This window comes from Protopterus annectens, chromosome 11.part0 (assembly GCF_019279795.1).
Source record: "Protopterus annectens isolate FY-2018-M chromosome 11.part0, PAN1.0, whole genome shotgun sequence".
Lineage (NCBI taxonomy): Eukaryota > Metazoa > Chordata > Ceratodontiformes > Protopteridae > Protopterus > Protopterus annectens.
In genome coordinates this window covers 24,183,250-24,196,333 of record NC_056745.1, presented here as the reverse complement: position 1 = coordinate 24,196,333, position 13,084 = coordinate 24,183,250, and positions in this window count along the sequence as shown.

The window sequence follows — 13,084 nt, the reverse complement described above, 5'->3', positions numbered from 1 at the left end:
GCAGTCTGAGGGTTACAAACTTACAGTGCTGTGGTAGGTGAGTGGTATGTGTTCAGGCATATGGACAGATATAAAACAAAAATACAGTCTGAGACTTACAGTGCTGGTGGTAAGGTGGGTGGTGTGTGTTCAGGTATATGGACAGATATAAAACAAAAATACAGTCTGAGACTTACAGTGCTGGTGGTAAGGTGGGTGGTGTGTGTTCAGGTATATGGACAGGTATAAAATAGAAATACAGTCTGAGACTTACAGTGTGGTAGTAGATGGGTGGTGTGTGTTCAGGTATACGGACAGGTATAAAACAGAAATTTACTTATTTTATTTTATTTATTTTACATTTGTTGACCGGGATAGTCCAACTGGATACATGTCCATTTTCAGCAGATGCCTGGGTGAAAAAGCTCTAAAACACAATACACAGAGAATACATCTAGTAGACACTTATTACATATAGGTAACAGACACAGACCAAGCAAGGAGTTTATACATAAAGTAGAAACTTAATATATGCAAGTTACAGACACAGATCACGCTAGCAGTTTATACAAATAATAATTTTTACATTCGAGTGGTTAGATTGAATAATAACAATTGTGAATGATGCACTTGAATTTAGAGAAGGCATTAGTCAGGTTTAGAACACGGGCATAACCAATGTGTTTTAAAGTATTTTTTGAGATTATTTTTGAAAAGGGTTAGAGAGGATTCTAGAGTCACATCTTCTGGGAGTAAGATCCATATTTTACCAACAGAGTTGGAAAACAGAGAGTCCTCAGCTGAGTTGTTGGATTTGAGTGTTTGAACCAGGAGTTTATTAGATGAACAGAGTGTCTGGTGGTTACTGTATGGGCTGATGATGCTTCTGAGTGCAGGAGTAGTTTCCGGTTGGTAGAGGACTTTATGCACCACTACGAGCTGGTTGAACTGCAGTAGGCTAGGCAGTTGAAGCCACCCTAGAAGATTTAGGTTAAGACAGTGGTGTATCTTGTATGCTGTGCCAATAGCAAATCTGGCAATATGGTTGCAACAGCAGGATAGTTTGTTAAGTACATGTTTGTTCAAATTGGTGAATAAAGGGGAGGTATAGAGAAGGGTAGAGAGTGGATGGGATCTGTCAATAGCAGTTCTAGCAGGTAGTGTAAGGAAGGACCTGAGTTTATAAAGGAAGCCAAGTTTTTTATTGATAGTTTGATTGATGTGCATATCAAACTTAAGGTTATTATCTATTATGACACCCAAAAGTTTGGTTTGGGCTTCCTGAGAGATAATAGTGACACCGTTCACTATTATGGTGAAGAAAGGTAGGGAGGATCTACGAGTAGGGGAGAAAAGAAGTAGCTTAATTTTATTAGGATTTAAGATCAGATGGTGATTAGAGAACCAGTCCTCAACTGTGTTGAAAGCATTTTGTGTTAATGTGAGTAGACTTAGATGGGGAGGTAGCAGTACAGATCAAGGTGGAGTCGTCTGCATACTGAATGCAGGCAGCATTTGGGATGACAGTGTGGAAGTCACTGATAAAGACAGAGAAGAGAAGAGGTCCTAGTATAGAACCCTGGAGGAATCCTAGAGTGATGGGTAGACAGGTAGATAGCTTGTCCTTCTGTAGGACTGCCTGTTGTCTACCAAGCAGGTAAGATTGAAACCATTGGAGTGCATGGTTATCTAAGGAGATGGCCTTTAGAGTATGGATGAGAAGTTGGTCATTGACCATATCAAAGGCCTTGGAAAGATCAGGAAAGAGTGCTGAAGATAGTTTGTTATTATTCCCAATGTGGTTTATAGTGTTAGAGAAAGAGAGGAGGGCTGAGGTGGTATTGTGGTTTGGTCGAAAGCCATGTCGAGAGTTTGCCAGTAGTTTGTTCTGTGTAAGATAGTGCATGAGTTATTTATGAACACACTTCTCCACAATTTTAGCTAGTGGTGAAAGAATAGCTATGGGTCTGAAGTTAGACAGTTCAGTGGAGCTGCCACCTTTATGGAGAGGTAGAACATGGAATATTTTCCAGACTGAGGGGATGGCAGCTTCTGATACAGCCCTGTTGATCAAGATAGAGACAGGGTATGCTATGGAGTCAGCAGTTTTTGCAAATACTCAGCAGGGAGGAGGTCAGCCGCTAGAGTGGTAGGTCTTCATTTCTTAATTAGGACTTGGATAACTGGAGTAGGAACAGGTGAAGACTAAAGAAACATTAGGTATTGGGTATAGCAGCATTCGAATAGGAGCAGGTGGGGGTGAGATGGCTGGCTAGAGACTGCATAGTCTCTCTGAAGAATCTACTGAAGATATTTCTTATGTCATCTGGGGATTTGTGTTTATAGGTTCATAGGTTCATAGGTTCATACTAGGCTATCTACCCTAGGGCATTTATAAGCCTAGCCAGAGTGTGTTTGGCTTTTGCCACCCATTTTAAATGAATTTTGCTATGCCCTTTTTTGAGGTTAGTATACTGTGCCTCTGTCTAACAGTGACACAGACGTGATACCCGGGGTAAACCTACGATCTCCCATCCACTCATCAAGATTCCTCTTGGAGAGAGTCAATGAGGGACTCTGCCTAACCTGGACTGGGATTTTATTCCAGAGTGAAGGGAGCCTCTGGGTTATGAATCTGTCCCTCCAGCATGTCCTATTTATTTCAGTGCTGAGGTTCAAGTCTCTCGAGCGCATAGCTCGATGGGATTTGGATTTTCTGAGGTGCAGCATGTCCATTAATTCCAGGTTGGACATGGCTTTATACGTCAGGCACAGATCACCTCTGAGCAGGCAGTATGCCACTGAGTAGAGCTGGAGTTTCTTTAACCAGGCAGCATATGGCATCTGTTTGAGCCCTTTGATCCTCTTGGTGAGGTACTTTTGGGGTCTTTCCATTTGCTGCAGGTGTCTGGTAAGGTACATGCCAAAAGGGGCATTGTACTCAATTATGGGCCTGATGAAGGATGAGTAAAGAGGCATGATGACCTCCCCTGATCTAGATGTGAATCCCTTCATGATTAGGTGGGCTATATAAAATGTTTTTCTAACCACTTTGGCCATGTGGTTGTCAAATGAGAGATTGCTATCAACTTGGGTCCCCATGTCCCTAATTACTTCTTCTATACTTAATGGATTACCACCTATGTGGTAATTTATGGGCACTTTGTTTTTGCCAAAGGGGATGACTATACACTTTTTGGCATTTAGCTTGAGGCCATGGCTATGGCACCAGTTGTCTGTTTCTATGAGGCCCTTTTGTAGGATGCTTGTGTCGGCTGGATAGTTGATTATGGCGCCCAGTTTGCAGTCATCTGCGAACTTGGTCAGCCACAGTCCTTCCATGTTGGCCTGTACCTCCGAGAAATATATACTGAACAAGAGAGGTCCCAGGACTGAGCCTTGTGGGATGCCACTTGTAACTGGTTTGGAGTCTGACATGGCTCCAGCAATTCTAACCATGTGGGTTCTGTCCTTGAGCCAGTTTGCAACCCATCTAGTGACATAGGGGTTTATATTTAAGCTGGTGAGCTTATCTATAATGCCCGAGTGGGGTATTGTATCAAAGGCTTTTGCGAGGTGCAGGTAGGCTGTGTGGACCACCTTCCCCTCATCAATGGCCTTGGTGACTGTTTCAAAGAAATTGACCAGGTTTAAGAGGCAGGATCTGCCCTTAACAAAGCCGAACTGGGTAGGATCCAATGTCTGTAGGTCCCCAATATCTTTATTTATGAGGTCCATGATGATCCTTTCCATAGCTTTGCAGACTAAGCTAGTCAGGCTTATGGGGCAATAGTTTCCAGGATTCGTTGAGGCACCACCTTTGCGGAGAGGGACCACTGTTGCTGTACGCCACTCTTTGGGTACATATCCTGTAGTAAGGCTGAGATTGAACAGTAGTTTTATGTTTGGGTTTAGCTCTTCTTGGAGTTCATATAGGACGCAGCCTGGGACACCGTCTGGTCCCATTGATGCTGTGTTTTTTGCTTTGGAGAGGGCGGCTCTTACCTGAGCTTCTGAGATGTCAGGGGGGCAGCACTCTGCTGGGATAGATATTTGCCCTTTTGGTGGGGATGGGGGGAGAAGTTTGCACTGAACCTGTCAGCTAGGATGTTGGCAATGTCTGTGGGTTTGGTGTATTTTTTGTCATTTTGGACTAATTCTGAGCATATCTGGGAATTCCCACCCAAGTTCTTCACATAACTAAAGAAAGCCTTGTGATTATCCTTAGTGTCCTGTGCAATCTTTCTCTCGAAGCTGGCCTTAGACGATTTTATGAGTGCCCGTAGTTTTTTTCTAATACTGATCAGAGATGCCTTCCCTTTTTGGGATTTTGCTCTATCATGTAGTAGCTTCCTCCTTCTATTGTATAGTTTGTTTATGGCTGGGGTCCACCAGACAGGACGCCTGCCTTTGGAGGATTGGGTCTTGGTTTTATTTGGAATTGCATGATCCATGCATTCCTGAAGGTGTTCATAGAATGCATTTCTAAAGGATTCTGCGGTCTGGGCCATATTTTCCACAGGCTCGGGGGCTTTGTAGGATTCCACCTTGGTTTTGAGGAGTGTGAAATTTGCTTTAGAGAAGTTTTTCACTGTGGTTTGCTGGGCAGGGGGTCGGGTCGGGATGTGAATATCCAGTGAGATTAGTTTATGGTCTCATCTTACCAGTGAGGGATACACTTCTGGTCTGGAGCATAGAGTCCCCATGTTGGTGATGATCAGGTCCAGTATGTTTTCCCCTCTTGAGGGAGTGGTAACAAGTTGTTCCATACCATTTGAGTTTATAAATTCTAGGAACCTTTCGGCTAGGGTGTTGGAGCTAGAGTAATGCTCCCAGTCTATGTTTGGGTAGTTGAAGTCGCCCAATATAATGGTGTTTGGAGAGACCTTCATATTTCCCAGTGTTCTCAGGAAGGCCGAGTGGGGTTCCTGTGTTTGGGAGGGTGGTCTGTAGCAGGCTATAAACTGGAAGGCAGTTTTACCCACAGTTAGTTGCACATGGATAGTCTCTGATGCTTCGTGCTGTGCCACCAACCTGGAGGTGTGGGTATCTTTGACGAATATTGATACTCCCCCTCCTTTTGTGGTTCGGTCCAAGTTTTGGGGCCGAAAAGCATGGTATGAGGTATAACCTGGTAGTGCTGGGGTGCTCTCGGGAGCCTTGAACCAGGTTTCTGTTACTGCACAGATATCGATGTTCTCCATTCTAAGGAGAGTTTCAAGTGTGTGCATCTTGAGGTTTAGACTTCTGGCATTGAGTAGCATTACTCTTAGTTTCTTATCCCTTGTGATACCTATGGAGGTGGGTTTGTCTTTTGAGCCTTGCCTAAAAAAGACACTATGGGGGTGGCAAGAGCATTTGCCAATATCCGAAAGCCCAGGGGTGATAGGTGCAAGCCGTCCTTAGCGAAGCATCGTGGCTTGTCGAGCATGTCATCCCAGGGTGACAGGCATTGGATCCCCTTTGAATGACACCAATACTTATGCCAATTGTTAAAATTGATCATCTTGTCTTCATATTGTGGCATCATTCTTGGTGAGGGTAAGATGCTACTCAAGGTCAGGGTCATACCAGCCTGGGCTACATGCTCAGAGAGCTCCTCTATGTCTCTTTTCATGTAGTCCAGGGCGGTACGTCTCAGGTCATTCACACCAGCATGGACAATGACTGAGTCATATTTGTACTTGCCTTGAAGTGACCTGAGTGCTTGTGTTATGTGGCGGATCCTAGCTCCCGACAGGCAGCTCACCATGACCTTCTCCTTGTTCAGCCTGGTAAGCGGGACGTCAGTCTGCCTGACGATAGTCACCTATAACAAGTGTATTAGGTGTGTTGTTTAGCCTTAAGGGCTGTGACTGTTTGGCACACTGGCTTTGTGAGCTATGTGTTGCATGTGTTTGGTTTTGGGGTAGCGGTTGCTTGGGTGTCTGCTTTGGAGGTCTCTGCTGCTTAGGCATTTTTATTTAGAGCCTCCGAGTATGTTTTTGTGTGTTTATGTGTTTGATTTGCTGTTGTGGTAGGTCTATGTGAGACTGGAATTGTAGTGAGTGTGGTTTCCTTCTCCTCCTGACTGGTTACGCCAGTACTGAGTTGAGACAGCTTAGCCTCCAGTTTGGCTATATGGTTTCATCTCTTGCATGTGTTGGAATTTGTTGGGAGGAGGAGAGGGTTGTCTGTGTACATGAGGCAGTTGTAACATTGCCTCAAGATTCCCAGATTCACCAGCTGGACCGGAGAGGAGATTGACAACTGACCTTTGGACATGCTAGAATAGTATTGGGAATTCCTTTATAATTGAAAAAAAGGGTCAAATGGGGAACAAGGTACTCAAGGGGAGTTTGTGAGGGTGTCGTGGTTTTAATTTTTTAGTGCTGACTTATATAATTGCTTTAGTGAGCAAGTGCCAGGCTTTAGAGTAGGAATAGGGTGTTTATTCTGAGAACTAGATCAGATCTAAGGGAAAAAGTGAAGAGCAGACTTTGTGGAGCCCAGAAAGGTTTAAACCCAATTAAGCGACGCTGCCTGATGCTGCGCTATGCGCAAAATCGCACAAAGCCGCACTAAAGCGGGTTTTATACAGGAGGACTTGAAAGAGCTAGAAACTGGCCCAAAACTGCCAATAGACTACCAGATTCTTGTGCTGGGAACACTCCTCCAGGGATAGATAGGCTGCTCTAAGCTCCCCACTGCCACTGGTGAACAAAGAAGCCTCCCTTTATCCAAGAAAGGAAATGGCAACACAGGAACTTTCCAAAAGTCCAGAATACAGCAAAGCGTGTATTTGGACTACTCTAGGTCAGGATAGGCGGGAAACAAGGATCATTTTTTTTTGTTTTTTTTCTTTTTTTGCAACAAACAGCAGGAAAATGCAATAAATATGTAACATAGGCTAGCGCACTTGAGTGTGTAGCCTCAAAAGGTAAATGCAACAAACAGAACAAACTTTAAATTACAAGCGCAAAAGCACGCTAAAGCTGGCTTTAAAGCAGGGGGTTAGAAAGAGATAGGAAATGGCCCAAAATGGCCAATAAGCTACAAGTCACTGGGCTGGAACCACTCCTCAAGGGATAGATAGGCTGCTCAGAGCTTCCCGCTCTCACTGGTGAACAAAGAAGCTGCCTCCTATCCAAATAAGGAATGGGCAACACAGGAACTATGACACAGCCCAGAGATCAGCAATACCTAAAGACTGGACTATTCTAGTTCAGTAAAGACGGGAAACAAGGATATATATATATATTTTTTTAAGTAGCAGAAATTAAGTACAGAAACACAGTAAATGCTTTAATTCGGCTAGCGCACTTGAGTGTGTAGCCTACCAGTTGCCTGTATCACTCTGCAGGACACCACATAGAGCTGTGCGGAGTTGTCTACAATAACAAACTTTTTAAATCACAGAAGCTTAGAAGCTGAAGAGGCTGCAGTGGTAGTTTGGCCTGGGTGGAGAAGTTTGTTTATACCTGCCCAAAACTTTTGAGGATGGTTTTGGTGTTTCTGTTGCAGATGGCAGTAGAGGCTCTTTTTATCTAGAGTTATAGATTTTTTATTGTCATTCCTTAGTTGTCTATATCTAAGTTGATCAAGTGGGGCTTTTGTTGCAGAAATGCAGCCTGAGGCCTGCAGTGCTGTGGTAGGTGGGCGGTGTGTGTTCAGGTATATGGACAGGTATAAAACATAAATGCACCTGAGACTTACAGTGTGGTGGTATGTGGGTGGTGTGCAGATAATTTAAAAAATACTACATTTGTGGAAAGAACAGTGGAATGCCATACTAGAGAAAGTCATGGAGATGAAAAGCAAGGAATTTAATACTGTAAGGGATAAGATATGCCAAATTTCTGTCTACTAAGTTTATCGATTGGCATGTGAAACTTTTCTAATCAACAATTCCTTTGTTGTGTAAACATTCCTTTTTCATTTGGGTAGATCATCGTTCTTTAATGCACTGTTTTTACCATATATAAGATGGGACAGTTTATTTACCCTAGAGTTCAGAAAATGTTTATGATAGTTTATCTGTTTCAGCAGAAAATGAAAGTTGACAGAGCAGTGTCCCACATTATTGACATTCTGTTTTTGTTCACAGTCAGTATATCATTACACTGGCTTATTAGGATGATACATGGCGCTTTATCAACAGAATTTGTGCTCTTCTATATCAAAAGTTACAGGCAGATACAAAGAGAGACCATTTACATTTGTTTCAAGATCAGTAACCAAATCTAACAGGAACTTAGTCCAGAGAAGCAGAGAACACCTTAGCATGGTCTGATGCATAAAAGATGAACTTATATCTTTAATCACAAAGATTTACACTGGTTACAGATCACTAGGGCTATTAGTCTGTTCATCCAAGATGGTGGCATTTGTCTACCTTAGACAAGAGTGGTCAGTGTTCTGATTATTGTTTGCTATTGCATTATAAATATATTAAGCTTCTGATATGTATTCCTGCACTAGTTTCGCACTGAACTCTCATCTCTGCCTGTGCTGAGTTCTCAATACTAGTCTTTTGTTTCTGGTGCTAAATCTAAAGGATATTCATTGACAGATGTGCTCACAGAGGATCAAAAAGGTCAGAATGCAATGCAGAGTTATGCCAACTTGCCATGTTGTGACAAGAACATGCCCAGAATGTGACACATATCATAAACACCATCATTGTCCTGCATATAATGATGCATGTTGTAAGAAGGGACACTGGGCAAACCTTTACAAAGCAAATGGAGGACACATCCTGCAAGTCACAACCCCAAGAATAAATCTTAAAAATCATAACCACCAGGCAAGAAGCTGTAGACATATACTAACCCCAAATCAACTCAAAAGAAAAGGGGTGATTTTACCTTCTCCAAGGATGATGCCACAATATGAACAAATGATGACTGACTCTAATAATTGCCTTAGTTTTTGGTGTCATTCTAAAGGGGTGCAGCATGGAAGGAGATGGCCAGCAGACCATTCTGCTTTGCCAGGGATGGTCTGCACCTCCCCCCTCTAGGCTTTTGAATATTTGCAAAAGCATTGTTCTACCCAACGGGTCCCTATTAGAATGACAAATCATTGAAAAATCAAATGGCTAAAAAGCAAAATATTCAGCCACTCAAGATCAGTCTTCTGAAATTGCACTACAGTGCAGATCAGAAAATTTGCCCTTTCCTCACTGTTGTGCGATCTTGGAGTTGGTATATATAATTTGCGGGGGGTGTGGGGGGCACAGCCCCCCACAAAACCGATTTTGAGAGCTGCATATTCGGCTGTTTAGCCATTCAATTTTTCAAAGTTTCATCATTTTAATAGGGACCCCTCCCCAACAGTGTCTTTTTTAGGCAATGCCAAACTGAAAGTACTTCCAACATAGCAAATCAAAACCAAGAAAATCTAAAGGTGTTACTGCTTAATGCTAGGAGTCCAAACAAAAACTGCACTCCCTAGAAGCTCTCTTCACCCTAGAGAATGCTAACATCTGTGCGGTCACTGAGATGGTTTAAAGCCATGGAGAACAAACCAACAGTACGGGGTTGTAATGCCTTCCACACATTTAGATCAGCTACTAAATAGGCAGTGACTAAAGGTGGAGGTGTCTCGATTTACATCAGAAATAAATATACCTCAAGGCTGGTCAAACAGGACAATGCACTCAAGCTTCTCCATGTTGAAATCACTATAGGCAGAATACAATACCACTTCCTTGTGAGCTATAGGTCCTCCTGTATGACCCAGGAAACCCATACCATGTATTTAAACTTATTAGAAACATTCACCATCCAAACCAATACCATATTTATGTGTGACTTTAATTACTCCATTATTAACTGGGAATCATGTACGACACCAAACGTAATGGCACAGAGATTCCTGGAGTATGTAAGCACAAACTCTCTGGACCAGATTGTCAGTGCACCAACCAGAGGTGCTACCATGCTGGACCTGGTTCTCAGTAACATGGGAGAGTGCTACCCCTTAGTGTAATGTCTTCTCTGGTAAGATTAGACCACAAAATGGTCTCCTTGGAAGTAAAAATAAAACCTGGAACCTTAGCTAACCCTGGAATATTCAAACACTACTCAAAGCTAACTTCCTACTATTAAGTGATAACCTTGCAAAATTTCAAGCCCCATAAACCTTGAGAACACTGTTGGCTATGTGGAACTGTTAACTGAAACCATATGCAAGCATGTTAATAGCTGCATAGAGGTAGCTGTACCCACCAAGAAGAATTACAGAACTAAATAATAAAAACAAGCCACTCTGGTGGAATCACAACATCAGTAGGCTGTATAACAGAAGAAAGAAAATCATGGCAAAATTTAGGATAGGCAGCACCCAGCAGGATAAAAGCACTCTGATCAAACTAAACAAACAAATCTGAGGACAAATAAAGTCTACTAAAGCCAACTTTGAGGTCAATTTTGTCTCCCGGGCCAAGAACAATCACAAGGATTCTTTAGCTATGTTTGCAAGCTCAAAGATAATACACAGTTGTATGCAGAGGTCATTGTTTATGCAGCCACCTATACTGAGCCAGAAGATATAGAAAACAAATTGGCTGGCAAATTCAGCTCCAGCTTTACCCTTCTCTCCCCCTCAACCTTCCCTAAGAAAATACCATCAAATATAACTCTCCCTGCTGTCACTAGGGAACAGGTCCATAGACATATCTCTCTCTCTAGGGCCAAGAACACTGTATCAAATGGTCCCAGATAATATCCCAGGATGCCTTCTAAATGTAGCCTTCAATCAGGCTTCATGCTTCATGAATGAAGAACAGCAACAGTCATCCTTCTGTACAAAGGCAGAACATCTGCAGACCCTGGAAACTACAGACCTATAAGTCTCACCAGTCTCATGTACAAAGTCATGGAAAGAATTATCATGGATATAATCAATAATGACATAGGAAACCTCCAGACACTGGACCCAACCAAATTTGATTTTGTCAAGGGCAGTTCATGCCTAATCAACCTGGTGGACCTTTTTGAGAAGGTCTCCAAAGCAATGGATAAGGACAAAATGGTTCACAATGCCTACCTTCACCTGGCCAAAGCATTTGACACAATACCCCACTCAGTCATTGTTGACAAACTTAAGAGGTTAGGTACAAACCCTTATGTCACCTGGTGGATATCCAGCTGGCTCACAGACAAGACCCAGGAAGGTAGAACTGGGAGTCCAGCTCTACAAAGAGGCCAGTCACAAGTGCAGTCCCTCAGGGATCAGTCCTTGAACAGCTCCATTTTGGCATTTACTTCTGTGTAGTCAAGACCAATGAGTGTGGTCTTTGGTTGATTAAAATTGCAGATGATTGCAAATTAGGAGCTGTCATTGGATCCCCCACTGATTGTTACACTGTATGTGGCATTCATCAGACTTGTCATTGAGTACAGTGCCCCCTTTGGTATGTACCTAACCAGACATATCCAAAAACTGGAATGTCCACAGAGGTTCCCCATTAAAAAAATATAGAGCATAAATAACATGTCCTATGTAGATTACCTCAAGGGCCTATCCCTGTGTTCTATCTCCCATAGGCTGTTGAGGGGAGATCTATTCCTGGCATACAAGTCTTTTTTCAGACACCATGCTGATGGACCTCCTGCATATCTGCAAAAAAACAGAACCAGAATTACCCATTCTAAAGGCTTAAACCTTGCCTGTAATATATATATATATATATATATATATATATATATATATATATATATATATATATATATATATATATATATATATATATATATATATATATATATATATATATATATATATATATATATATATATAGGACCAACTGGAGAGACAGGTATGTATTCCAGAGACTACCCCTTCTCTGGAACAGGCTCCCCATCCATATAAAGCAGAGTTCCTCCCTAACCCAATTCAATTGCAGCTTGGACAATTGGATGGGGAACAGGAAATTCATCCCTGGTTTGGCACCTATGTCTGTAATGGACACAGGCAACCTGTAATTGGTTAATCTCCCAGGCTCCTGCTTGTAAATGTTTCATCTCCTAAGACCCTGCTTACACCTATCAAGGGTACCAAAACTTGTCAGAGATTTGGGATGCATGGCTAGGCTTAAAAAGGCCTTTGTGATTGTTAGCCTAGTAAACACCTATGAACCTATGACCCTAAAAGCACTTTTATTCCATTACCATTAATGCATAATGCTTGTATAGCACTGCTTTTTTGCCTTAGAACCTAACTAGTCCATGTCAATATAAACATTCTGAATGGATTGATGCTGTATTTTTATGCTGCATTTATATCATAGCCAGATGTTATTCATGTTCCCATAAGTAAACTGTACCAGCTCATAACATTTAATGGTGACACAATTGCATACTCACCAAAAGTCTATGATAGGAAAACACAGAGAAATATATAACACTCAAGGATATACTGACTTAAAGGAGGCATATCCAAACCATTTTGACAAAACTGGTAAATTTGGTGGAGCAGCTAAGCTTTTCCTGAAGCCAGATATAAAGCCATTCATTGGCCCACCATGAAAATGTAGCATACACATGAAGGACGAGCCGATTAAGTTCACTTCCTGCTCTTGGTGCTTTGAAAGAAGAGGAAGAACATATGGAATAGTGCTAATGCCTTACATTTAACACTAAAGAGGATGGTTCCCGACTCATACTCTTGGGTCTCCAGAAACTAAATACCAGTCTGAGGAAAAGTCCATAAAGGAATGCAGCTCTCAAAGAGTTTGACCCAAACTTTGCAAATGCAAAAGTGTTCAGCAAACTTGACACAAAAACCGAATACTGGTCAATACACTTTGCTGAAGAATGTCAGCTCTTAGTTGGCAATGTTTGGACTCCATTACAATATGGTTAGAATCCCTGATTTCAGTTGAGTGTGTCTCAACCCTTTTTCAGGCAAAGATGGATCAAAGTCTAGCTAGGAAAAAGTGAAGAAGATAACAGAAAATTGCTCAGTTTGAAGGCTAGAGCAGCCAAAATAGGTCTAGTATTCCACTGTTCCCTGGACAGCATGTGATAGTCCTTAACCATGAGAAGAACACTTGGTACACCGAAAAGTTTTACAACAGAAACTCCATATGATAACCATGTACAATGCAGTAGAAGCCATT